We start from the raw sequence: 23,845 nt of genomic DNA, 5'->3' as shown, positions 1-23,845 counted from the left end.
GAAGAACCGGGACACAATCGCAGTAGTTCTCCGAGTGCTAACTTAGCCGATATTGCGGAGCGTAAGGTACCAAAACATGGGAGCCGGGCAAACCCAACTATTGACCCAAGACATGATTCGGAGCTGATGCATATAGTGCTATAAGTTCGGGGTGCCGCACTGTCGAAAGTGTCCGGACTTCTCACGCCGTATTTATGGGGTATACTGAAGCCCCTGGTGTACTGGTCGTACCAGAATGTACGGGTGCAATTTGTCGTAAATAAACAGAAAAGAGAAAAAGGAAGAAAGGGTAATGCAATAATAGACTAATGCTATGCATTGTTATTTAAATAATACGTCGAAGCGTACTGATACAAGTAGTGCAACAACCAAAAAATAGGACTATTTGACATGTCCTATCCAAGGGCATGCTGTGTATGGGTATTTAAAACAGGAATTTCGATCGTTATCCGAGACCACCTGGGGATTCCCTTGTACGTCTTAGCTTCTTGCCTCCTTGGTATTTCCTTCCCGTAATGCGTCCAGCAATCAGACTGCCGAAAAGGGCTTCAAGAGTGTAAGGTCCTGAAAGAGAGAAAATGATAAAAGTATACAACCCCTGGGGCGGTTGAGCCGCATTGTGGGACATGTCCTGGCCGTGCGCCCGCCTATTCCCATGGTATTTTTAGTGCGTAACTATCTACGCGCGGCACAGATTTTGTCGCTTGACTGGGACTAGGACGGAGGCCTAATTGCTAGGCGAGCTCTGAACGTGCCAGGCGATCCTGTTGCAGGTTACTCCGGACTTGCTTGAAGGTGTCCGGGGGCTTTATCGCCGAATTGGCGGTTTGCCTTGAAAGGCTGCTTTGTGCTTCTGCTGCGAGGGCCGCAGTGTGCTCCTCCGTGCGGAGCGAGCGTTCTGTGTTTCCATTGACTGTTATAACCCCACGAGGTCCTGGCATTTTGAGCTTGAGGTATGCATAATGTGGCACCGCATTGCATCTGGCGAATGCGGTTCATCCGAGCAGTGCGTGATAGCCACTGCGGAACGGGACGATATCGAAGACTAACTCCTCGCTTCGGAAGTTGTCCGGAGATCCGAAGACCACTTCCAGTGTGATTGAGCCCGTGCAGCGGGCCTCTACACCTGGGATGACACCTTTAAAGGTGGTTTTAGTGGGTTTGATCCTCGATGGGTCTATACCCATTTTGCGCGCTGTATCCTGATAAAGCAGGTTCAGGCTGCTGCCACCGTCCATAAGGACTCGGGTGAGGTGAATTCCGTCAATGATGGGATCAAGGACCAATGCGGCAGAACCGCCATGACGGATACTAGTGGGGTGGTCCCTACGATCAAAAGTGATCGGACAAGAAGACCATGGGTTGAACTTTGGGGCGACTGGCTCCATCGCATAGACATCCCTTAGTGCACGCTTCCATTCCCTCTTGGGAATATGGGTTGCGTATATCATGTTCACCGTTTTTACTTGGGGAGGAAATTTCTTCTGTCCTCCTATGTTCGGCGGCCGGGGCTCCTCCTCATCGTCGCTATGCAGCCCCTTTTCCTTGTTTTCTGTATTCAACTTGCCGGCCTGCTTGAACACCCAACATTCTCTGTTGGTGTGATTGGCTGGCTTATCGGGGGTGCCGTGAAGACACGAGCGATCGAGTATGCGGTCCAAACTGGACGGGCCCGGGTTGCTTCTTTTGAATGGCTTCTTCCGCTGACCGTATTTAGAGCCACTGAACCCGGCATTGACTGCCGTGTCTTCGGCATTGTCACTGTTATTGCGGCGCTTGTGTTTGTTACGACGTGGTCTGCCATTACTATCTTTGGCATCTGAATTGCCATGACTTCTTGATGTGTTTTTGCTGCGAGCCAGCCAGCTATCCTCGCGAGCGCAAAAGCGGGTCATGAGTGTCGTGAGGGCTGCCATAGACTTCGGCTTCTCTTGGCCGAGGTGCCGGGCGAGCCACCCGTCACGGATGTTATGCTTAAATGCCGCTAAGGCCTCTGCATCCGGACAGTCGACAATTTGTTTTTTCTTAGTTAGGAACCGGGTCCAGAATTTCCTGCTGATTCCCCTGGTTGCTGAGTTATATGGCTCAAGTCATCAGCATCCAGTGGTCGCACATAAGTGCCCTGGAAGTTGTCAAGGAATGCATCTTCCAAATCCTCCCAACTGCCGACGGAGTCTGCTAGCAGGCTATTCAGCCAATGCCGAGCTGGTCCTTTGAGTTTTAGTGGGAGGTACTTGATGGCATGTAGATCGTCACCGCGAGCCATGTGGATGTGGAGGAGGAAATCCTCGATCCATACCACGGGGTCTGTTGTACCATCATATGATTCAATGTTTATGGGTTTAAAACCCTCTGGGAATTCGTGATCCATTACTTCATCCGTGAAGCATAGGGGGTGTGCGGCGCCTCTGTGCCGGGCTATATCACGACGTACTTCATACGAGTCTTGTCTGTTGTATTCGGCCCGGCCGGATTTGCTTTTAGTATATCCGGCGTGACGGTCATCGTCCCGCGTTGGGGCGCACCCCCGTGATCCGTAGATCAATCTTGCATGTTTTTCCTTTTTTTCCAATATGTCTCGCAGGTCCTGCGTGTTGCCCCGGGCCTTGGTATTTTTGTTTGAGTGGCGGCGGGGTGCGGGCTGGGCTTCAGGCTGATAAGCCTCTCTGTCTCGGCCACTAGGTGGCCGATCAGCCGCATCATATGCTGGTGATGTAGGTTTCAATGCTTCCTGCGCGAGTTGGGGTAGCAACCTGCGCTTTGGGTAACTCTTGGTTGGGCGCTCGAGTTCGTATTCCTCGGCCGCCAGGACTTCAGTCCATCTATCCGCTAGCCGATCTTGATCAGCTCGAAGCTGTTGTTGCTTTTTCTTCAGGCTGTTTGTTGTGGCTATAAGCCGGCGCTTGAAGCGCTCCTGCTCGACGGGATCCTCAGGCACGATAAATTCTTAGTCGCCGAGGCTCACCTCGTCCTTGGAGAGAGGCATGTAATTGTCATCCTCTGATTCTCCGTCTGCTGCCTGTTCCGGAGGGCTAGCTTGTTCATCCTCCCACTTGAGGTCTGGCTGGAGGGGATTATCGTCGTCCTCGGCACTAGCCGGAGCGTTATTTTCTCTTGTGCCGGTATCGCTGCTTTTGCTATGGCGAGACTTAGAGCGGCGCCACTGACGTCGGTGCTTGGATTGCTTCTTGGAGGGATTATCCTCCGTTGTCTTATCGCCATCCCCTTCTTTGGTGGTGTCCACCATGTATATGTCATACGATGAGGTGGCAGTCCAGCGCCCTGTGGGCGGTGGTTCTTGTTCGTCTCCTACATCGTCGTCCATACTGTCGATGTCTTCGGAGCCGAAGTCGAGCATGTCAGTTAAATCATGGACAGTGGCTACTAAGTGGGTGGTGGGTGGGGAGCGAATTTCTTCGTCATCCGCATCCCATTCTAGCCGGACATAGTTCGGCCAAGGGTCTCCTGACAGGGAGAGAGACCTCAACGAGTTTAGCACGTCGCCAAAGGGCGAGTGCTGATAGATATCCGCGGAGGAAAACTCCATGATCGGTGCCCAATCGGATTCGATAGGCATGGACGCGGGCGGCTTGGATCCCATGGCCGGGGACGAATCCAACGGTTCGGCAACACGGGTCTCGTAGGAGGTGAAGTCAGTATTCGGTTCTATCGCCACTGAGTGTGCGGCCTCCGTGGTGGGTTCCATCCACCCGTCCTCAGATGGCGCAATTTGTTTCGGATTGAGGGTCGGAGTAGTTGCAGGTGTGATCTCCCGAACACTATCCGACGGCAGAGCTAAGTCAAGCTCGTCGTGATTGTGCGGCGCACCTGACATGGGCTCGAGTCCGTCGAAGATCAAGTCTCCGCGGATGTCGGCAGTATAGTTCAAGTTTCCAAACCTGACCTGATGGCCAGGAGCGTAGCTCTCGATCTGCTCCAGATGGCCAAGCAAGTTGGCCCGCAGTACGAAGCCGCCGAATATGAAGATCTGTCCGGGGAGGAAAACCTCACCCTGGATCGCATCATTGCCGATGATCGAAGGAGCCATCAAACCTTATGGTGACGGCACAGTGGAGCTCTCAATGAAAGCACCAATGTCGGTGTCAAAACCGACGGATCTCGGGTAGGGGGTCCCGAACTGTGCGTCTAAGGCGGATGGTAACAGGAGGCGGGGGACACGATGTTTACCCAGGTTCGGGCCCTCTCGATGGAGGTAATACCCTACTTCCTGCTTGATTGATCTTGATGATATGAGTATTACAAGAGTTGATCTACCATGAGATCATAGAGGCTAAACCCTAGAAGCTAGCCTATGGTATGATTGTTGTTGTCCTACAGACTAAACCCTCTGGTTTATATAGACACCGGAGGGGGCTAGGGTTACACAGTGTCGGTTACAAGGGAGGAGATGTACATATCCGTATTGCCAAGCTTGCCTTCCACGCCAAGGAGAGTCCCGTCCGAACACGGGACGAAGTCTTCAATCTTGTATCTTCATAGTCCAACAGTCCGGCCAAAGGATATAGTCCGGCTGTCCGAGGACCCCCTAATCCGGGTCTCCCTCAGCCATTGTGTTCAATAGCATCACAGAAGTGTGTATCAGCTTTGACGATGATCCACTGTGAGCTGAGTTGTCTCCAGCTAAATAATGCACCGGCGTAAAGATAGGCGAGGCCGCGGTTGAACAAGGCAATTAGCTTGAAGTCTGTGTAATTCGCATGTCATGTGGGCACTTGGCAGATTACAATCTTCTGCAAAACAAGGTCCGTCCAACTGACGTGGTAATCTTTATGACTAGGACCTTGATGGTAAAACTCTATATAATCCAACGGAGGAAGGATAATCTCATGGGAGGTCTGGAAGTTCACGAGCACCAACTTTTTACCGTCTTCTCTGAAGGCAGCCATCCAGTGGGAGTTCATGCCGACCCAGTACATACCTGCCAAGAAGTTTCGGGCGATGGTGATTAGATCGAAGTCGAGGGAAATGATGTACGGCGACCCACTACATACCTGCAAAGAAGTTTCGGCTAATGGAGATCGGATTGAAGTTGAGCGGCATCATGTACGCCTTCGTATCATGGTGAGCCAATCTCGCAACACCAGATAGCAGCAAGCAGGGTGTCTTGAAAGCTTTGGCCTCGCTTCGATGATGGCCGTGTGCATGCCCCTGAAGCATGCAGCCAGCCGCAGGGCGGTCAACATATCCATACACGAACAACATAGGTCGAGGACGTCACTAGGGAGATTGCTCTAATCGCGGTTCATATGGATCTTGCGCGGTTCGTGTTCGGCCATGGTGGAGTTTGGAAGGTGGGGTTTTGGGGGGCTTGATTTACGGGGGAGAAGGCTATCGGTGCTGGAGCAGCTAGCGAGGGAATAGTGGTACTAGGGGAGGCGAGCGAGGCGAGGGTATGCGGGGGCACAGTGAGATAATGAAGAGTGACCTTAGGATCTCCGGCGAGACGGGGATGGAGAAGGAGTGGTGCTAGGGGAGAGGGAGACGAGGCAAGGCATGCTATACAGCGGCGGTGACAGTGACTGCACAAGGTGAGGCTGACTTTGGTAACCCGGACACGCCGCCTGGACTGGTGTCACCTCGGGCGCAGGGTCTTGTCACTTCACTGTGAGGATCGGATGAATAATAGTATTTTGACCATCAAGTGTACCACAGTTGTAATACTACTAGTAGTAGGAGTACTAGGAACATGAGTACACTCCCGTGCTAGCATGCCTCTGGGTTCACTTCATCCTCCAGCTATCATCCATATTGCGAGCAGTACCAAATTCTCGTGCATGCGGAAGCGCGAAGAAGGACTTTTCTTTTTTGAGGATAACCGCATATTCCTTAACCGTAGTAGGAACATGAGTAGTACTCCCTCCGGTCCTCTTTTGTCTGCGCATAACTTTTTTCAGTATTTCTCTAATTAGTCTGCGTATATACCCTTTTGCATGCACCCATTTCCCTCCATGCCCCACATTCACAGCATTAATTAGCGTACGCATGAGCAGCTGCAGCCAGACTCCAGGCAATAAACTGCAGCATGCAAGTGGGCCACTCTGTGCGCGTGGGAGAGAGAAAAGGCAACCGAAGAGCCCGTCCAATCCATTGCATGCAGCAGTCAAACCACCGCACCTCTCCTCATGCATGTGCATAACTTCTCCCATTTACTTCTCCATCGGGAACCGATTTTCCTCGGCTTTTTCACTACTCCTTGATCTTCATTTGCATCCAAACAACACTGCATTCACATTGCTTTAACCTCTTCACATCCTCCTGGAGTAATTCCGAAGCCCCTATAAATAATCATCTTCTTCAGTTAGACTAGCCATCTAATCCTAATTCTCCAAACCATAGCCATCCGGTCCAGTGGTTCCAAATGGCGAAAGAGATCGAGATGCAGGTTTTTAGCGTCCAACATGTCCTCGTCGAAGGCTCGTTGAGCATAGTTGCCACGGTCACCGACCACCCAAGGGTAGTTCGGAAGTGGATCAACAATGTATCCAACTCCCTCCAAAAGGAGGAGATGAATGTCATCGGTCTCGACGCAGAGTACACGGAGCGTGCCACTGGGAAGATCCAATGCGCCGCTGTCCTTCAGTTGTGCCTCGAAGATGATGTTTTGGTGTACCACATCATACACGCGTCCTCCATACCAGGTGAGCTTCATGATTTCTTGTCTCGGGAGGACATATACTTCTGTGGGGCAGCCATCGCAGGGGACAAACAGAAGTTGGAGTCGTACAACCTTGATTTGAAAAGCATCACTGACCTACAAACCAGAATAAAATCCCTGTAGAAGATTGTGATAAACCGACACCATCCCTATTCGACATAGCAAATTTTGTGCTAGGAACAAATCTTCAGAAGGGTGACGAGACGCTGGCATTAAGGTCGTCTGGATGGGAGAATTATCCCTTGACGTACGAGCGGATAGAATATGCTGCCATCGATGCCCGTGTGAGTTTCGAGATAGCTGCAAGGTCCAGAGAGCTTGTTGCGAAGCCGTCTCCCATAGAAAATGAGAACACGAAGAAGAAGAAGAAGAAGAAGAAGATGCTGCACCAGCAGCAGGGCATTATGGATGGATGAACTATTTCCTCTCTTGTAAAAAAAATATTCCCCCTCTATGTATATTGATATAGATGGACTATTTCGATGGTGTGCATGTCTTTGGAACAAGTAGTAGCGTGGGTCCGCTTGACTATAAGGAACTATTTATCCGCCTAGCTTTCTCTTCTACTCCTTCCAGAGATCGGTATGCAATGCATGTGTCCGTAGACATGACAACTTGTCCATGGAAGTTCAACTACGGCGACCATCACGTTTTATCCACTGCCACTCGCGATTCCCACGACGCCGCTCCAACCCACAACACCACGTCCCCCGACGTGCGCCTCACCCCTCTCGGCCACACCGCCCTCTGCCTTTGTGTGCATGACATGTGGGCCACCTTAAATGCGGCGAGCATCAAGTTTCTACCACAGCCACACCCGATTCCCACGATGCCGCACGAACCCATGACACCACACATCCCGCACCATCGAATTTTCATCCAGCGGCTGTGACACATTTCGTCCCGGGCATTAATCCTCAGCTGGAGTACTTCTGTACTACAGGTAGTACCCGCCGGTGTTGCCATCTATGCCTCGTAACGCCCCGACGCCCAGCTGTGGCACCCTCGCTGCGGCCACGCCACCACCGGCCGGTTCATCTCGAATGAGTGAGTCGCGAACCACACCACCACCATGAGAATGACATGTGGGCCGGCCGCATTTAAGGTCCACATGTCATTGACTCATAGGTCAGGCACTAAGCCACTGAAGTTCGGTCTTGTGGGCCCCGAGAGGGAAATGTAACTCCTGCGGCAGGCCTTGTGGTGCTCCCGCAGTACGAGCTCGTGCCAAACCCGGAATTTGTTTCTTACTACTACCAACTACTAGTAAGGTACACGTGCATTGCACGCATGAGATTCTGGTGGTTTGTGCATTATGCTTCTACATGTGGAGTCTTCTAGATTCTACATGTGGCAAAATCTGGTGGAATGTAGATGATATCCAACGTCCAGTAGTGGTCAGATTTGCCATCTTTGTACCGTCGGATTGGCTTCATCCAACGACCAACTTTCAAAGTTATGGTTTGGTTTGCAGCCCAAGGTTGCCACGCCTAAGCTTAGGCGTGCCGGCATGTGTTTGGTTCATTGCTACACTTGTGGCTTGCCACACTTTTCTAGCTACATGGTCCACATGTCATAGACTCAACTTCTTGCCAAATCTTGCCACACTTGTGGTGGCCATTTTGTTAGCCACATTTTTTGTGGCAGACACACTTTGCCTAAGCTTAGTTGTGGCAAAGTTAGTCATGAATGAAGTTCAACCATGGAGTCTCTAGATTCTACATGTGGCAGAATCTGGTGGAATGTAGATGATATCCAACGGCCAGTAGTGCTCGGATTTGCCATCTTTGTACCGTCGGATTGGCTTCACCAACGACCAACTTTCAATGTTATTCACACACTATATAGGGGGTATAGATATAGATGTGTCAGCCCATTGCAATGGATCCAAAGTATATCTGTTTAGTGGAGTGCACTCTAAACACATTATCTATTTATTTTTCTCTAACCTTTCGTAGCCATGCAACCAAGCCACATAAGCTTCATGGGTGCCCCCACATCATATTATTCATACTACATTGACAGAAAAAAAGATAAGTCAACCAAAACAAGATCTTCCCGTTTTTTGTTCCTACGATCCTGTGCCGTGCACGTACCTACTAGTTGTTTAGTGGCAGTACTAGTTGTATATTACAAACTTGGTACTAGTAGGAGTAGACTAGTATGGAATGCTCCTACTCTATCAACGAGCCCCATCTAACACCAAATTTCTTGGCTTCCGTGCTACAGCTAGATCTTCCCCTCGTTTATGTTTTCCAACCCGGCGGCGGGCGGGGTGCGGTTTTCCAATAGTCGGTTTGTTCAACGGCGGTCCCACATGAAAGTGAAAATGCTAGGCAACACACCTTCCCTAAGCTATGTGTCGTGCCGGACGGGCCGTGGAGTACTCCCGATTCCCGGGCGTGTGTGGGGGGAGTGCGACATGAACGCGGCAGGCCTTTTCCTTTTACTAGCAATGTGCCCGTGCGTTGCGATGGATCCAAAGTAGTAGAATAGTAGTACTTGTTCACAAACTTGAACGAAATCACTCTTGTTTTGATATACTCCTAATATATTACTCCCTCCGTTCCTAAATATTTGACTTTTTAGAGTTTTCAAATGGACTATCACATACGGATTATGTAGACATATTTTGAAGTGTAGATTCACTCATTTTGCTCTGTATGTAGTCACTTATTGAAATCTCTAGAAAGACAAATATTTAGGAACTGAGGGAGTACTTTTCACTCAAAATATATTTCTCAGGTTGTTTTGATGAGGTGAGGGAGGGATGTGGTTGCTTTCAAGATAATAAGGGCTTTTCTGCAAATTGGAGCAGAGAAGTGGGCTATTGTTGCAAAAATGCCACAACTTACCTCACAGCCGTTAGATGCAGATCTAATGGTCAGAAACGACGGATGGCAGACACACCACCATCACCAACTGAGTCTTTTATAGGAGTATATATATATTTCTCAGGCTGTTTTGATGAGGTGAGGGAGGGATGTGGTTGCTTTCAAGATAATAAGGGGTTTTCTGCAAATTGGAGAAGAGAAGTGGGCTATTGCTGCAAAAATGCCACAACTTACCTCACAACCGTTAGATGCAGATCTGATGGTCAGAAACGATGGATGGCAGACACACCACCATCACCAACTGAGTCTTTTATAGGAGTAGGAGTAGAGAAACATGTATAAATTGTAACATTTTGGTTCTGCTCCTTGGCACGATCGATAGATAGAAATAACGATTGGAAACGCTAGGGCGGGGCTATTTCCGCCAGATAAGCAGGGTACGTAGTAGCTAGGTTGGCGCATCGTCGGTTTGGTCACACGCCGTTCGACATGTTCTAGTGTTTTTAGCAAGATGCCCGTGCGTTGCACGAAGTTGATGGAAAAGGTAAGCACAACTTATAAATTGACGGATGGAGTACTAGTTACAGTGATGCATATAATTAAGCAAAGGGATCGCACATGTCGGTATTGACTGGAACGAGAATGCAACAACACAATAAGAATTAAGGCCATGATGATGATGCGATCGCAGTGGTGGTTACAGAAGGCAAGAAGAAAGATGCATCCATCAACGTACGACCTCCTCCTCCTCAACTTAGTGCGCCGGGCCACCGACCGGCGGCTAAGGAGCGGCAGATTTTGTGGCGAGGTTGAGGTGCTTCTCAGCAAAGGCATCCAAGGCTTCCAGCCGGTTGAGGAAGGCCAACGTCGTGGCATCCTCACTGGCCTTGTAGATACCTATGTACACGATTTGCTCGTACACGTGGATGTGTAGGTCGATGAATTCTTGCAGGGCGAGGCGCCTCGCGGCGAGCGCGACCTCCAGGTGGACATTCTTTGTGGCGTCGGCGGGCAGTCACAGGGCCACCAGTGCTTGAAAGAGGTTCCGGCCATGGAGGCCGATTAGGGTGGCAGGCAATGAGCAGCCCGGGCGCGGGGGCTGGAGGAGTACGGCGATGTCGTCCGTGAGCTTCTTGAGGATGGTGAACTTGTTGGTGGTGGCAACGATCATCTGGTCCAACTGAGAGTCGTAGTTGGCGTCGACGGCAGCCATCCACTAGCCGGTCTCCAACACCGCCTGGAGACGATCCTCGGCGCCATGCCGCAGGCCGACGTTGTGGACCATCTGGCACACCCGCTGGCCGCTCGCGTGCATTGCCGCCATGGGTCTAGAGTGAGCTCTTTTGCGCTTAGTGTAGGTGCTTAGGCAAATGCTTAGGTGCGTACGATGTGGTAGATGCATTGGAATGGAGGGGCGCCTTTATATGAGGGCAAACTGCGTTGCATTCACATCGTGCAGCCTCTTTTCCCGGTCCTCCTCCCATTACTTCCCTCATGCATTAATTGAAGGAGGATGCATTGGCCGTTCAACATTTCGGGAACCGCTGCTCCCTCCCTCGTCTGCATTAAAGCCGTATCGGGAACTGCGCCGCCCGCTGTCAAATCGAATAGAACTGCGCCGCCCGCTGCACGCCCGGCCGAACACGCCTCCTCGCCTCCATCAATCCCTCTCATTAAACCCGCATGCAAACCGAGAAACCTACTCCGGCCACACGTCCGTTCATGAGCGGGCCGGAATTAAACGCAACACCGGCCGAGCTCCTCCCGTCCGCCCTCAGTTTAAACGAGGCCAGATGCCGGCCAAGCTCCTATCGTCCGCCCTCTATTTACACGAGGCTAGACAGATAGCGGGCAAGAATCGCACCCCTCCGCCGCTCCCCCATCTCCTCCTTCACCATTTTCTCCACTCTTCTGATGGCTTCCGAGGACCCGTTCTCTGGCATATTACCCAGCTGGGTGGCCCGCCGAGCCCTCCGGATACGGGCGAGGCCGCTCGGTGCTTCACCATCCTCGCTTGGCCCGACGGAGCCAGTTGCCGCCCCAAGCAGGCGCGTGGTTCAGCAACCACTACAAAAAAAAGACACATCCGTGACATTTTGGGCCAAACAAAAAAAAATTGTAATACATATGACACTTCTATGACGATAATTCTGACAAAACCCGGTATCATCATAGATGTGGTGGGATCCTACTACTATGACAAAAAATCATGACAGAAAATGGGCTTTTCGTCCTAGGCGGGCCGGAGACGCAGCTGCATGACATTCTTTGGGCCGTCCATGACGGAAAAAACTGTGGTAGAAGCGAGGGCGAGGAAAATTTCGGGGAGTTCCCGGTTACGGTGGGAGGTCGGGGCCGAGCGATGCCCCTTTCTCTCGTACACGTGCGCGCGTGTGTGCGAGGCGTTGGCTCTAACTGAACCCGAGCGAGGCGTTGGGCTCTAACTGAACCCGAGTGATTGCACTGCAGGCTACGCGTTACTGAACCCGAGCGATCGATCGATTGCTGTTAACTGAACCCGATCGAGCGATTCCTTCGCTACTCCTGCTAACTGAAGTCGATCGATGCTGCCTCTGGATGAACAGTGAGCATTGCTGGGGGGGTTTGTATGAACAGTTCCCGGTGGGGGTGGATGAATAGGACCCCGCGGTGTTGCCTCTGGATGAACAGGACCCCGATCGATCGAGCCAGTTGGGGCTGGATGAACAGGACCCCGTGGAGGGCAGGATGACAGGACCACCCCGTGGAGGGTAGAATGAACAGTAGACGGTGGAGGGCTGGATGAACAGTAGCCCATGGAGGGGTGGTTGAACAGGAGCCCGTGGAGAGGGCTGGTTGAACAGTAGCCGGTGGAGTAGCGCGTGGTGGAGGCTGGATGAACAGGAGCCCGTGGATGAACAGTCACAGGTGTAGGCTGGAGGAGGTCGACGGTGGATGAACAGTAGCCCGTGGACGCTGGAGGGGGCGACGGTGGAGATGAACAGTGTCCCGTGGAGTCCCGTTTTGCGGTACGCCACACCCCTCCCGATGAACAGGACCCCCGTTTCGACTGTAGCGCTCCAACACAAGTCCGTTTCCTCCATTTTGCGGTACGCCACACCCCTCCCGATCAACAGGACCCCTGTTTCGACCGTAGGAGGTCCGTTTCCTCCGTTTTGTGCTACGCCAGACTCCTCCCGATGAACAGGATCCCGTTTCAAACGTGGCCGGTCGAACACAAGGCCGTTTCCTCCGTTCTGCGGTACGCCAGGCCTCGTTTCCATCAACTGTTCCGTCCAAGCCCTCCCGATGAACACGACGACGCATTTCGTTCCAACCCAGCCGGTTGGCTCCCCATGAACACGACGACGACACTGTTTCTCCGTTCCGACCTAGCCATGTCCACGAGCCCTGGCCGTACGTATGCGCGAGTAGGCGTTCAAGACCCTGCCCGTATGTACGTACGTGGCCGTATTTTCTTTCTTGCACACTGGCCGCTGTACGTACGTGCACATGCTACGTGCGCGCCTCTACATCGACCAGTATGTACGTACACATTCGCGACCAGAATGACAATGCTACGTATGCTTCGACCAGGTGGGTCCCGACTGTCAGGCACTTCCTTGCTTGCGAAGATGTAGCTGGTGGGTCCCAGCAGTCAGGGCGCGAATCGTTTTATTTTTGCTCGGACGCACTTCCTTGCGTGCGAAGATGTAGCTGGTGGGTCCCCGCAGTCAGGGGGAAACGTTTTTTCACGAAATATGGTGGCCCGTCCGGTGGGTCCCCACTGTCAGGTGGAGGAATAATTATTTTCCGCGTAATAAGGAGGCACTTCCTTGCTGCGGCTGTGGACCCAGCTGTCAGCCTCTCCATGTACAGTCCATGTCCGATGGAAGCCGTTCCTTGACCACGCCGCGCAGAGAGCACCAGGGCGGTGGACAACGGCGAGGCCTAGGAAGGGGATGACGCGGAGCTGGGGAAGACGCGGCAGTGGAAGCCCGCGCGGAGAGGAGTACGAGGGTTCACTGGATCGGCTGCGGTGTGAGGCCGCCGTCGCCGCAGGGCCTGGCCAGCGGTGGGAATAGTAGGGGGCAGTGAGTTCTCCGCAGCAGCACAGCCGACCACGGGAGGCAGGAGCATGCGGCACGACCGGCGCTGCTTTGGGCGGCTGGAGCAACAAGACCAGAGGTTGAAGAAGCACTACGGCCGTTGGATGGACATTATACGGTCACTGGAGCTAGAATCGTGCATATTGACTAAGTTGACAAAGCCCTCCGTCCCCGTCAACTTAGTAGGCCCACAAGTCAGCCTGCCACTATACTGGTCCCAGCTAGCAGGGGGAGTATTCATTTTTTTGTGCGTAATAAGGACGCACTTCCTTGCGTGCGAAGATATAGCTGGTGGGTCCGAGCTGTCAGCGGCGGTAACGTTTTTTTCGCGAAATACAGAGGCCCTTTTGGTGGGTCCCAGATGTCAGGTGGAGGAATCATTATTTTGCGCGTAATAAGGAGGCATTTCCTTGCGTGCGGCCGTGGACCCAGCTGTCAGCCTCTCCACGTACAGTCCACTTCAGATGCATGTCGGTCATTGACCACGTTGACCAGGCCACGCCGGGAGCACCAGGGCGGTGGACGGCGGCGAGGCCTAGGAAGGGAACAACACGGAGGCAGGGAAGACTATGCAGTTGTTTCCCACGCGGAGGGGAGTACAACTATACGAGGGATTACTGGTTCGTCTGCCGTCGCCGGAGAATAACAACAGGTGTGGGTGAGTAGAGGGATGGCTAGGCCAGCGATGGGAGTACGGTGGGGCGGTGAAGCCTGCGCGGCAGCACAGCCGGCCGCGGGGAGGAGGGAGTAGGCAGTCCCGTCGGCGCTTGTTTGAGCGGCTGGAGCAGGAAGGGCAGAGATTGAAGAAGCACGACGGCCGTTGGATGGACATCCAACAGTCACTGCTTGTGCGTCAACCTTTTTTTAGGAAAGCCTCAAATCTGTGGAAAACAACATACAACCCATCTGCCATTATTTCTAATAATTTACAGCCCATTTGCTAATTCTGAAGGTTTTTTGAGCCCGTATTCTTTTTGTTAGCATTACAGCCCATATTGTTGCCACGGTTAAAAAATTATACGAAATGTTGCATATTTCGGTGCGGTCCGAACTGTTTTTAATCCCGAAATTTCGAGTCACATTCAAACTGATTTGAAAAATAAATGTATATCAATATAAAATCCAACAAATTGTCCACGCATGAAAATTAATGCAATTTAAAATCCTGAAATGAAAAAAAAGAGATTTGGAAGTAATTGCAGGTTTGATGTGTTTTAAAAATGTACAGCCCATTTCTCATTACTGATAGGCCATTTTCTCGTCCAGCCGAATGAAGCTCTCCTCGTCTTGAAAGATTTGCAGCCCAATAGGCCTGACAAAGCGACTTACTTGGCAAATCACGAAAAAACTGGGCTAGCCATTTTTAGAAAGAAAAAAAACTACTGGGCTGGTCTGTGGTAAACATAAAAGAGAAGGCTGTCTAGACATGCCAGAGTGCCCCGCACAGCCCAGTTGACACCCTGCTTCCGTCTCAAAAACAAATTAGATAAATGCCACAACAAATATGGCGATTCATAAAAATGCCACTGCAATTTCCAAACTTTGAAAAATGCCACTGCAATTTTTGCAAACTTTGGAAAACGCCACTGCAATTTGCAAACTTTGAAAAACGCCACTCCAGACTTCGAAAAATGCCACTGAGGATGGCATGAAATGGCATTTTTCAAAGTTTGGAAATTACAATGGCATTTCTTAGAAACACCAGATTTGGAGTGGCATTTATCAAGTTAACCCAAAACAAAAATAACTGGGCGAGCTGCTGGGTCCCTGATGTCAGCCGCTCGTTGTTTAACTCTCTCATTTATTGACTACGTTGACAATGGCATGGGACCCAGATGTCAGAAATCCATTACGAGGAGCCATTTTTTTTATTGGATTGAAATAAGGAGGCACTTTGCTTGCATACTGCCATGACCTTGGCGGGTCCCTACTGTCATCCTCTCCACATACAATCATCTCCTGGTTGTGTACGCGTCAACTTGGTAGGCCCGCAAGTTAGCCTCTAAACCCGTGGAGGACAAATACAACCCATTTAAAAAAATAACAGCCCATTGCATATGTTCAAACGGAAAGTTCAAGATTCAGAGCAAAGTAACAGGTCTGATCCACATATAGAGTACTGAACTTCCACGTTGACAACCATCATAGCCAAGTTAACTATCTACTTGCACTATACTCCAGTAGCGTACAAGTACTAACTTACTCTTAGCTAACTAGACGATGACGGCCGCCATCTGCGGTACACGCTAAACGCCGGCACCGGCGTCCTCTGCCTCGCCTCGGACTTGCCAGAGGTGCGATAGGGCGCGTTGCTCGCGCGCGTTGGCCCTTTCCATGCCGGCGTGGTCCACCGAAGCTTCGGCTTCTAAGCGGGAAACCCACTTGACGAGCTGGTAGTAAAAATCGGCGTCGCGAAAGCGTGCTTACCCGACAGCCTCCAGGGCTATTTTCCGGGCGCCGGCCTCCATGTAGTCAGCCCACGTGCGGGTTCTCTGCTCGCGACTCAGAGCGTCGGTGCGCTGCTGCTCCATGTCCCGCTGGTGGTGCAAATCGGCGATACGCTGCTCATCTGCCAAGCGGTCGTGCTCCAACAACTCCTGCTCCTCCGCCAGGCGGTCGCGCTCCAACAAGTCCTCGATCTCCGCATTGCCATCTAAAGACCGATAGAATGCCTCCTCCCTCCGTGTGCCTTCCGGTGAAAAACCGAACACTAGTTCCGGCGGTGACCGCCTTCGGCCACGCCTATCGCGGACGGGCGGGGGCATGGCGGACGTGGCGAGAGCAAGGATAAGTGGCGAGCAACGTCGGGCCGGTGGGGGCTTATGAGGATAGGGCGAGTTGGGTCACGGTGCCACCATAGAAGGCCGAGAAACAGTACTTATAAGCGGAAGGTAGCGCGACGGTCATCGGAATTCAATGCATAATGAAGCAGGCATGGCTTAGCGCGCCAGCTTACCGTGGAGAACTAGAGAAACTAAAATTCTAACTGTGCCATCCCGTCCCGTCCGTGCTGGGTCGCACGCCGGCCTTACGGTCAAACGAGTGCACTCGAATCATCTCCCTCCTTGTCAATAATGATTCTACGGATTTAAAAGGCCCGCAACAATTAAAGCGCATCTTTTTTCGCATCAGTTAGCTGCCTTAATTACGGCCGGCTGCATGCGAGCACTCAAAATTGCTCGCAGCCAGTACGCGGAGCAGCATGCAACGAGTCGCAGCCGAGGGCATTAATTGATGAACTTTAGCTGGGAGATAAGACATTTGCGAACGTTTTTGCTAGCAGTTTCTTCAGATTCGCATGGCATTTTCTTCAGAGCAGCTTGTTAGTTTCTTCAGAGGTAGGCATTTCTATTCAAAAAACTGCCACTTCGGATCTTGCGTCGCAACTAAAACAGCCAGGAGCGCATTACTAGGCTAGCTAGTGATCGATTGGTAACTTGTAAGCACTGAGCGAACAAATATAAGGAACTGTTAATGCATCTCAATGATTCATAGATCATATACAAATATGTAGCTCCAAAAGCAAAGATCAGCCACAACTAAAACCAACTAGTACAATTCCCATACATAAGATCAACATGTTAATGCATCTCAATGATTCACAGATCATATACAAATATGTAGCTCCAAAAGCAAAGATCTAGAAAAACCATATGTTCTTCCTACTAACATGGGTGCTTCTCTTGGCCAACATTCAGTACAGACTGAATGACAAATTTTTTTGTGAAGTCTACAATTCCTCTTGCAAACGTAAGTGGTTTCACCAACAGCTGGAACCATGGGAATGAACCACACATGATGGAGGAACATCCACTGCAATATGATTTGGTCTTCTCTTGATCACACGGCGAGACTATTTTCGGAATACAAACTTTAACTTAGGCAAAATGATGCCCATTGTATAATCAGACCAAAGCAATGAAGCACCTAGTGTTGGCCAATAAATAGTACAATACTACTTTTCTGCAGTCCATGAAGTGACTATCCAATCTTTCTGTGTCTATTTTCAAATGGCACTGCATGCAGTGACTCTACTATTCTCTTCTGCAGTTCAACCAAAATTGAGGTCACTTTGTGTGTTTGCTAAATAGCAACGGGCAGACATCTCTGTCTGCACAAATATCAAGCAGCTAGTAAACATATACCCCACCTTGTATTTTTGGTTTAAACATGTCTCTTCCGCTTAGATCTGTCATGTTTTGCACTGGACAATTTGATACAGTCATGTTTTGCCCTGGAAATTTCATACTGAATTGATTTGCTTGTTCAGAGCAGAAATATAGCGCCTATTCTTCATCAGACCAAGGATATCCATGTTCGCAGTGATGGAAGAGGTGAAATCGATACAACCGAAATTGAGCATCCAGTCATTGAATCATGTCCCGCACCTCCAATGCAGGTCCACCCTGCCAATAAATTCACATGCAAACCACTAGTATTACTATCTAATGACAGTACAAAAAGAGTAGCAAGATAGTAGCAAACCATGTACCTTCTTAATGAACAGCTCATAGTGCCACCAATTGGATATAAAGGTTTGGGAGAAAACATGCTCCTAATGTTGAACCAGTTGGACTTTTTGTGCAGTTCCACTAAACTCGAGCATCCCTGTTTGCATGGATATTGAAAGTGTGATTACTATAAAAGTGGCACTAGTTGAAGCATAGACTCACAAATATAAGCATTCCAATTTCTTAATGGGAAAAGGTAGCAAGACTGTTTCTAACCACCTTTTTGAAGGAATAAATAAGGCAACAGAGGCTGATGTCAGAAAGGCATATATAGTTCTTTCTGAAAGAATGATCGATCCTGACCTTTCCTCTTATTTTAAGCATATTTTGTGCAGTTCAACTAGAATAAAATGCCATCACCGCCTTGACAATTCAGTGACACTGTACAAAAGGAAATGACTTAACATTACATCATGATGTCAGGTATATAGTTGATAGGCATTAGAGACAAACTTACAGACCTCCTCCGATAACATAATGAACATTAATTTTAACAAAGGTGTGACTAGCTTTACCGGGAAATTTGAGTGAACTCTACACCCTCTGTTCCTTAATATAAGAGGTTTTTGCGGTTCAGTTTAAAGTACCCAAACGTCTACTAGTATTTAGAAAAACAGGTAGTAGTTTTCTTGAGCACATATCTGGGAAAGCTTGCCACCCTTTATTTATGTCCATATGCTAATGCAACAGCATTCAAAATTTTGAATACTACAAATATACACTAATCCAGTGGCTAGTGCAACAGTAGAGTAGTTATTTTATTATAGGGTACAGTACAATGGTTTTACTTAATAGATTTCAATAAACTCTGGCACTGGAAGATTTCTATAAGAATTAACAATACCAAATGTAAATGTAACACGTTTCAGCATTGGTATACTAGCTGTGCATGAGCATTAAACCAAATACAAAAGTCTGAAGGTAACTAGCATTATTAACTAATGACAGTATAAAAGAATTGCAAACCATGTACCTCCAAGGTAAATATCATTTCGAACTCGGGGGGACCTTAAAAATTGCTATCCCAATCTTGATAATCGATCAAACATAAAAACTTGATCGAACGAATCAAGAGAACAGCCGGAGGAGGAGGTGCCCACTCTTAACCTTTCCTCTTGTCTTCATAATTTTTTGTGCAGTTTAACCAAAATAAAATGACATCAGCGCCTTGGCATTTTGGTGACACTGTACAAAAAAATTAACTTATCTCATGAAAGTGAGGTATGTAATCTATAAGCATTAACAGTGCAAAAATCTAAAGGTAGTAACAAGTTTCATCGTTGGTATACTGGCTGTGCAACATCATTAGAATGCCTTAGTTGAAAAATCTTTAATACATCCACAATCAACAGCTAACCCTAAAATAATCCAGTGACATTAAATGGCATTGCTTAAATTTATCGATGGCATTAGACTGAGGGCGGCATTAGTTAAATGTGGCATCACTTTAGCAGTAGCATTGCTTGATTTGACTGCTGGCGTTATACTAACAGCAAAAAAGTTAGACTAAGAGCATGCGAGGCCCATTCGGACAGTGGGCGCACTAGTACGATGTACCTCCACGGACACATAGAGTGGTGAGGGAGGTATGGTTGCCCAGAGCAACAAATATCCAGGCAGCATATGTGGATTACGTCCCATTTTTGTTATGTTTAGCCACCTTTTTCCTATGTGAGGACAACAAACCGATCGACCTGGTCATTCTCTATTGCGTTGTCATGCCTTTCTACCCTTCTTCAACCAAGAGACACGAGACTCGTTCCTTAGCTACTGATTTCCCCTTCTCAACCTAGATGCGGGTTCGCTGCCTACTCTCTTGGACAGTACAGTCTCCCTTCCTTTCCTTATTCAACCCAGACATGGATTAGTCTGCATGAAGTAGGGTTTCCTTTAATAGTGCAAATTAAGGTTTTCGTCTGCGTGACCAGCAGAGCAGAGGATATCAAATTGGGAAGATGGTGGAGTGGAAAAAGATCCACATGCAGCGACATGGCAGATGGGGCAATAGAACAAGGGTATGGTTCGAAAAGAGGTAGCATACCTGAGGGTCGGCGGGAAGTGGCTTCGCTCGTGGTCATCGTCCTCTACACGCACTACGACAGCGATCTTGGGGACGGAGGCCATCCCGCGCGGGCGCTAGGTCTGAGAGGACGGCCTTGTCGTCAGTGTGTGACCTCGCTCGCCGACGACGAGTGCGTCAACACTGCACGTCCTTTTCTTCCCCGGCGGATCTGTGACCACCGGTGAGGAGGGATAGAGAGGCCGTCTTTTTTAGATCTGGAGAGAGGGTGATAGTGTGAGAAGCAAGTGGGCAGCCCTTAGCAAGAAAGCTCTGAAGCTCCAGCCTATATATCTTTTTTATACTACTAGTACTAGAGGTGGAGTAGTGGTAGAGTAGTTTATATTTTCTCTGCAAACAGTACCAGTTAGTCGTGCTTCAAAACCGAACGGCACGCCATTAAAAAAATAAAGTCGAGAAATAATGCGGCACCTCGGGCCAACGCGGCCAGATTGCATTTTGCACGAGAAATTACACACGATGTTTCGTTGACATGTGGTCCCGTTCCAACATGTCAGTGAGACGACGGCGAGTCCTTTTGTACAATTTCCGAAAGGACGTGTAGGCCGGGGCGCCTCTTCGTGTACCGTGGCAAACTGGCAACCGTCCACCGACTCTTCGCCTTTCCCTCTCGATTTGGAACTGCTGTCGCACGCTCTTCCTCCCTCCTCCATTTGCCTTCACCCTTCCTTCTGCCATTGTTTGATCGTCTTCTCCATGGAGGGAACAAGCCAGAAACGACCCCGTTATTCTTGCCCCGATCTGAAACATGACGTGGTGGGGTAACTCATTGATCGGTGCGACGTCATCACCTCGGCTAGCATGGCAGGTTTGTTCAAGCCCATTCTCGACTCAACTAATAACATCATTACAAGGAACCCAAGGGTCCAGGAGCGGTTTGGTCTCCCTTATCTTCTTCGCTATAAGCATGTTCGCATGGGTGCGGACGACGGAGGCCTCGCCTTGTGCAAGTTGATGCCGCTTGATAATGATACGTGTGATGTCAAGATGCCATCGCTTAAGGGTAAGTCCTGGGCTGGCACAAATGGAGATTGGGTTGTTTATATTGGGTACAATTGCGAGTGGGAACTTGTGAATGTGTACACTCGTCAGGGGATTCCACTTCCAAAAATCTCCGAGCGCCCTCAGGTTGAGCACACAGATGATGTACGTACGTTCAAATACGATCATGGTGACTGTCGTCTACTGAAGATAGCAATTTGTCGAGTTCCCAACCACTCTTGGAATTACAAGAACTATCAAGTTGTTGCTATCTTCGACAAGCTTGTTGCAGTCCTTCGTGGTTCGACTGGATGGATATTGCTCAAAAATCAGTTTCTATACACGGATGTGTACTGTGATGCAATTGAATACGAGGATCTTGTGTTTGCTGCCACCACTCGTGGCACTGTTTTTGCATGGGATCCTCGTAGTTTCGGTACGTTTGTCTTCCACCGTAATTATAATTGTTTCATCCACATGCATGCGGGTTAGCAAGTTTCCCTTTACTAATTAACCTTCTTCTTGTGTTTCCAAGGTCCTGTGAACATTCCACCACCTATACTTGAAAAAATTTATAAGCAAGGGGGAGATGACGATGGTGATGATCACGAGCATGAGGAGGAGCAGAACTTATATACTCAGTGGCGCCTGGCAACTAATTCCGATGGATCACCTCTTCTTGCCTGTATACAGTGCACTCAGACAGTTACTACTGAGGAAGCAGGTGTTGTCTCCCATGGTCGCCCTCTCCTGACCTATTCCAACACCCGTTGCATGGTATTCAGGACGGATACTAGTGTGCTACCGCAAACACCTTCTCCCTGGTTCAGTATTGATAGTCTTGGAACAAACTCGCTCTTCCTTGGACCAAACTATCCAATGATGGTGAAAGGCGATCCAGCTGCTGTTAACACAACGTTACTACCATTTATGAGAAGAAACTGTATCTATACCTCGGACATTTCGGTGGTTCCCTACCCTGGTCCTGATATATGCCGCTTCAGCCTGGATGATCAGTCCTGCGTTGCTCTCGATATTAACAATAGCTGGCCCTTCCCAGAGCACCTATGGTTCAAAGCAAGCGTTTCCAACGCCGAGGATTCGTTGAGTTGAAGTTCATTTCATTGCTTGTTATTTGTTGTGTGATGAAAACTTTAGTATTTGCTAGAATGTTTTGTTGGAAATAATCTATAATCCAACATGTATCCTCGTTGTCGTTGTGTGTTGATGACTTGTTGTATTTAATGAATGGTACATTTCAGTTGCGAATGCATGTCATAGACTCAATTTATGAATGGTTTTCGAGTCACTTCTTGTAGTGTGAGTACCGTAGTAGTATAGCCAGCATCCGGTTAGTATATGAAGTTGCCACATCACATAGAGCCAACCTAATATTGGAGTATGCTAGCCCTCCACCGGCGCGCCGCTTCAAATGGCGGAGGAAGTGAGAGGTCGCGTCACCTTGTGTCCAGATCTGAGATGCCACGTGTACCAGATGAATGACTCCAAGTTCGACCACCGTGATGTTACGTGCGAGCCCAGGAACACTGTTGGAGAGACCCCCCCTCATAATTTTCCTACATTGGTCGTTTGATTCATAGGATAGAATGCTATAGGATTTTTTCCTATGTAATCATCTTTTAATTGGCAATCTAGCATCCACTCCAACTTTTGTTTCACTTCCTTTGTTCCTACGAAGAGAGTACTTGCTCTAAATGATGTGCCGCTGCAAGAGCCGCCTATATTTATTAACCATGCTCTAAAAAGGTGGACCAGCTTTGGCTATAGTAGTACTGTACTAGGTTAGTAGGTGACCTTGCGCTTGGCTCTTCTCCTCTTCCGGAAGTCGAACAATAATGATGGTACTACAGTAGTACTTCTGGCAATCTGACACCAAATGAACTGCTACACGTCCACCGCTTGTAAGAAAAAGTTTCTCCTCGTGCTGCGAGCCACCGCGCATGCGTTGGCGAGGGAGAAGGCGTAGTAAGCAAGCTTCTCGTCGTTCTGCGAGTTGACGGGACACATCAAAGTTATTTATTAGTACTCTTGGAGTAAACTCGCTCTTGGAGTAAACTCACTCTTCCTTGGACAAAACTATCCAATGATGGTGAAAGCCGATCCAGCTGCTGTTGACACAACGTTACTACCATTTATGAGAAGCAACTGTATCTATACGTCGGACATTTCGGTGGTTACCTACCCTGGTCGTGATATAGTAGGCCGCTTCAGCCTAGATGATCAGTCCTGCGTTGGCCTTGAGATTTACAATAGCTGGCCCTTCCCAGAGAATCACTTGTGGTTCAAAGCAAGCGTTTCCAACGCTGAGGATTGGTTGAGTTGAAGTTCATTTCATTGCTTGTTATTTGTTGTGTGATGAAAACTTTAGTATTTATAATCTATCCTCGTTGTTGTTCTGGGTTGATGACCTGTTCTATGTAATAAAATGATATGCCTGTGATAAACTTACTAAATTTATGAATGGCTATCGAGTCGCTTCTCTGAGTGGGTGCTGCGACGAGGCAAAAAATATTTTCCGAATACATAATTGTACATGCATTGCAACAGATTATCGGATGAGGCCAATCAACAATAGTACACTATTTGTACTAGCTTCACATGCTGCACTATCTCTACGTCTACGTACGTAATACAACAATTTTTAAACTTGAGAC

The sequence above is a fragment of the Aegilops tauschii genome, chromosome 7 (genome assembly GCF_002575655.3).
Source record: "Aegilops tauschii subsp. strangulata cultivar AL8/78 chromosome 7, Aet v6.0, whole genome shotgun sequence".
NCBI classification, from domain to species: Eukaryota; Viridiplantae; Streptophyta; class Magnoliopsida; order Poales; family Poaceae; genus Aegilops; species Aegilops tauschii.
Note: the sequence above shows the minus strand (reverse complement) of the source record.